We start from the raw sequence: 5,294 nt of genomic DNA, 5'->3' as shown, positions 1-5,294 counted from the left end.
TCCCGTATACCCCTGTGTAACGTTACACGACTCTCATATCGCTCCCTGGTAACTTACACACAAGCGTTTTGGATTGTTGCTGGCCGCCAAATATGGCAGCACGCGCATGTAAGAAGGGCTAACCATTGGTTTCTTTCTCTGAGCAATGGTAGCGCCTTCTTAGGCATGGCGTGTGCCATATTTTGGCAACAAAAAATCAAATTGAGCCCTGTCCTGGCATGGCGTACGGGGCGCCATGGCAGGACCCAGAGTAGCTCAATTCTGTCGATATCCCCGGTTTCCACAAAACTCAGATTTTGTGCAGCCTAAATATGGCAGCACATGCATGCTAAGGTAAGCTTATAAATAGGCTACCGATACTTAGTGTGCTAGACATCGAAACCAATGGTCAATGCTACAGCTTATGCTCATTAGACATACGCCTCGTGATGCCACACTATATATATGCGCGCAACAACACATTCGATTGTAAATGTTGATAAAACACGGTTCGACAGGTAATTGAGTTTTGTGAGTTCTAGACAATATTCCATAGTCACTGTCTTCCTGTGGTACGAAGAGACTTGATGCAGATATTGTATTTTATCGATGTTCACAAAACTATGACGACTTTAGGGACTCTATCCTTCCACCGCGGGCGTCTCACTAAATAGTGGCAGGAACTCCAGGGCTCAAATTCTGTATTCGAACCGGTTCCGATCACAAAACTCGATTTTGTTGCCCCTGTTCAAATAACTTGTGCAACAGGACACTCCCTAATCCCCTTGTAACTTCACAGCAATGTCTCATAGGAAGCGAATAACTGCCATCTCGCGCTCAGAAGAAACGCAATGGTAAGCCCTTCTTCAGGCTATACGCCTGTTACGTAGCCATATATGGGCAACAAAGACTGGGCGAGTTTTGGAACCGGTTCGACAGAATTGAGTTGTTGTGTTTAGCAAAAATTGAGTTTTGCTGTCCCGGAGCGCACCAACGGTTGATCGAGCAGAAATTCGAGTCTTAGTGTTTACAAAATTGAGTTTGTGTTAGAAATAACAAAAAAACCGGTTTCGACCAAGAATTCGAGTTTTGTGGAACAGGATTGACAGAATTAGAGTTTTTGTGTTCAGCAAAATCTGAGTTTGTGGATACGCGGCACCGGATTGACAGAATTGAGTTTTGTGTTTACAAAATTGAGTTTTGTGGTACAGGATTGACAGAATTGAGTTTTGTGTTCACAAAATTGAGTTTTGTGAGACAGAATTGAGTTTTGTTAGACAAAATTGAGCCCTGTCCTGCATGGCGCCTCGTACTAGTGGCGTATTCAGAAATTGATGGACGGGGGGGGGCGAAATGTACCTTGGCTGCCACAAGCAGGCCCGCGTGCCGTAGGCATGCCAGTGCTAGGGGGGTCTGGGGAAGTTTTCCGCCAGAAAATTTTGAAATATTTAAGCCATTTTCCTGCAATCTGAGGCATACTGTGGACCATATTCTCATGTCTGATAACACTATCTCAACCCTACAACCCTTGTCTGATTAGCAGACAAACTACGCGACACCTTGCAGACAGCGCCTGTCTGACTAGGCTGTTCCATTTACCGTAGACATGCCAGATACAAAATGCCTGAAAAAAAAACAATGCGAACAATCAGTGCAAATTTTGTACAGTGCAACTGAAATGAGGAATATAACCTTGCCGCTGCAGAATGCGGAAATTAAGCCTAGAAATCGTAATGATTCCGCAGAATGAGGAATGGCTGGAGACCCTGCATTAGACACAATTACACAAACCAAAAGTTCATCTCATCACCAAAAACTTCAAACATATCTGTGAATTTTTTTTTTAGGAATTTGAATAAAATTTTAGCCCTTTTTTAGGAATTGCATACATTTTTTAAGTTTTTTTAGGAATTTTAGGGCGAGCTCAAAATTTTAGGAATTTTTAGGAATTTTAGGGCCGCTGGAAAGCCTGGGAAGAGCATGGAAGTAAAAGCAGGTTAGATTGTTGTTGAATGTTTGTATTTTCAGGTACGCACGGTTGTTTTTGATGGCACGCACAAAACAAACACAACATGTCAGGCATTCACCACAGGACAGTAATGGATGGACAGGAAAACAAAAGGCGCAAATAAAAAAAAAGACCACTGGAAATTCTTCTTCGGCTAAAAGTATGTGTGTGGCGCTGTTGTATTCTTTATACTATTTGCCTTTATCAATACAAACACTATAGTATCATGAATATAAGAAGAGGAATACCCTGCATTACAGAAATACAGATTCTTCCATACATAAATTAGAAAAATATAACCAATATCAGGGGTAGAAATTAACTTTTGAACAAGGGAGTCCAACGGACTCCTTGCCCTTAAAAAGAAGGAGTCCACAGCAAAATAAGGGAGTCCGCAGTCTGAAGTTCAAAACCAACGATATTAACAATAGCGCATGATTGTGCTTATTTTGAAGATTCGTGCGGTTGCACGTCGGCCAAATTTTCTTTGGACATTTGCTGAAAAATACGGTAATACCGTGAGGCCGTGCTCTGAAACGAACTAGTTAGTATAATATAGCAGAATTTTCAGGGAGTCACACGGACTCCTGCATATGTCAAATCAGGGAGTCCGCTCTGGAATGAACTAGTTAGTATAGCAGAATTTTCAGGGAGTCACACGGACTCCTGCATATGTCAAATCAGGGAGTCCGACAGTAAATCAAGGAGTATTTGACTCCGGACTCGCGTTAATTTCGCACCCTGAATATACTCAAAATATGAAACATAAATTTGCTTCTAAGGATCTTTTTTTTAAATGAATGAGCTAGTTTGTCTATTCCCTAAAAATGCCTCAATCATTGTCAATGAAGTTAGTGTATTACATATATGCGGGTAATCTGCTAACAAGTCAGGTGAGCCAGCTTTAAAATGTGCCACTAGCAAATTAGATGTGCTCTTGCCCTGAGAGAAAATACCTACATGTGCAATATGTGCATTTTCTTGCAATCTGACCTATGTTTAGTTTACTCAAGATACATGGTACTAATTCTTATTCAGAACCTCCTTTCCATCCCAGTAGTATTAGAATGTTACTTTCTTACATAATTATTTTTTACATTGTATTATTGCATTCATCATTAGGCGTGTTCACACACAAGAAAACCCGCGCTGCTCATCCCGCTAATAGCGGAGATAATAGTGAGCTAATTGTGTCGTTGTTCACACAGGCAGAAATATCTCGCTAATCGCCGAGCAGGATAACACGCCGCGGTGCAAATAAGCGCGCTTATTCCAAATTAGCGCAGTCGGAATTGTTCTTTGCAGCGCGCTATTTTGAGCGCGATTCAGTGAGCTATAATTGCGTTCACACTTGTAAAAAACTCGGTTTTTCGAGCGGGCTGCAAAAACTGGGATTTGCAGCCCGCTAATTCGCGCCAGTGTGAACGCACCTATTGTGCTTCTATAACGGGAGACTGGGGGATTGCTTGGGAGACTTTTGGATGAAATCTATTTTATAGAAATGCATCTCCAATTATATAACAGAGGTCCATGAGGAAACGTTAAGTTATGTGATTTTGCATTATGGATATTTGTTATTGGAACGCTATTTCATTGATCTGAAGTAGTACTGTATATTTTCTATTTAGACTCAGATTCATTCTCTACATGTAATAACATATGTTTATGCTATAGTCTTAGTGGACTTAGTGCACATGTGCATAATATGCAAGGAAAAAGTTTTACCGGTGTATAAGTAAATGCATGCAGGTAAGAGCAAGTGCGATTCAGAATATTTTGCATTATGTATGTTGAGGCAGATAAAATATTTTCATAACGAATAAATACATAGAGATTACAAGTTTATAAATTTCAGAACCACATCGATACCGACCAAGAACAAGAGAAATACGCCGGCTCCAAAGTACAACTACTCTTGTGATGAGGAAGTTGCCATTCGCCAAAGTGGTATAGAAGTTTTATATTGTCTATTATTACTATTGGGTTTCAATTTGAAGAAACTAACCAATCCACAAATATGACATTTTCACACATTTAAAACTCATCATTGATCATTGAAGCTCATTATAACCACAATTTGATTGATTGACACATCTTATTGGACATAAAAAGAATTAGTAGGACATTTTTGTTAAAATCCTTTCAATAATTTGTATTTATAGGTTTTTTACAAGTTTATTTTAAAATGTGCTTTGTGATTATAAGCAATTCGGCTACACTTCGAACTTTTGAGTGCTAACCATTAGGCCACCACTGTTCTGCCGCAAATTTTTAGAGATGGTTAAATGGATTTTTTACAGGTCAGAGAGATCGTATTAGCACTTGGTTATGGTGGCATTGGATGGCTTTGGGAAGTCAATGCCATACTGGCATTACAAGAGGTAATTTTATAACTTTATTAACTTGATTCATAATGTAAGGTCCGGAAAAAGACTCCAACAATCAAGTGCGGGGTAGACGATTTATTTGTGAACAAACAAAAACCCTAGAACATAGCAAATAAACATGCATGAGCGCATGGACAGTCTAACGCTTAAAACCACGCAACATGTACATACAAGCGATTAACTGTTCCAATAGCTTAATGCTGATGGGGTACCGACCCCATTTAATGTAGAGAATAATTAGAATTATAGACTAGTTACATAAATAACACCTTATAGTTTATACACTGTACATTATACAAAATACAAAACATTATAACCAATAGCTACACAAGAGAGCATTGGCTCACATACCCTAGGGAGCCAAGTACATGATCGAGCTAGATAATGCCACCGTAGAAATGACCACGCCAACTTCGCGGGATACAAACTGCCCTGGGTCACACTATAACCTAGGAATAACGTGAACATAATCAAACATTGTAAATATCACCGGAATAACGTGAATATCGTCGAAACAATGTAAATGTCACCGGAATAACGTGCGTATCATCGAAACAATAAGAACGCCAATGGACCAACAGTCACTAACTATGAGTGTTGTCAATCGGTTGTAATTTCATAATCGATCATCGGTTGGACCCAAGTAACCGATGATCAGTTACAATCGGTTACTCGAGGTGCTGAATGCCTGCGTGTGCGCAACGTCGTGTGCATGTACGTGTGTGCATGTATGTGCTTGTTTAGCCCTGTTTACTGTTTATTTTGCACTGTTTACTACTGTTTTTTTTCCCGATGAAATCGATTATGGATTTTGATAACCAAGCGCTTGGTTCGAGCCATTGTTCAACCGATGATCGTGACATCACTACTAACTATATTAGTGATATTGAAAAGAAAAGCATTGCTTGGCTTAGCTCTAG

The 5,294-nt window shown here is 39.8% G+C and overlaps 1 long non-coding RNA gene across 1 annotated transcript; it reads left to right on the top strand.

Annotated features, from left to right (window-relative positions):
- The first annotated feature begins 2,005 nt into the window (after positions 1 to 2,005).
- LOC106815997 lies at positions 2,006 to 4,364 on the top strand. The gene is made up of 3 exons (XR_001394821.1): positions 2,006 to 2,147; positions 3,843 to 3,934; positions 4,288 to 4,364. It is a non-coding gene; the product is annotated as an uncharacterized LOC106815997 (long non-coding RNA).
- Positions 4,365 to 5,294: the final 930 nt, after the last annotated feature.

The sequence above is a fragment of the Priapulus caudatus genome, unplaced genomic scaffold (genome assembly GCF_000485595.1).
Source record: "Priapulus caudatus unplaced genomic scaffold, Priapulus_caudatus-5.0.1 Scaffold30, whole genome shotgun sequence".
NCBI classification, from domain to species: Eukaryota; Metazoa; Priapulida; class Priapulimorpha; order Priapulimorphida; family Priapulidae; genus Priapulus; species Priapulus caudatus.
Note: the sequence above shows the minus strand (reverse complement) of the source record. Positions and strands in the feature narration are given on the sequence as shown.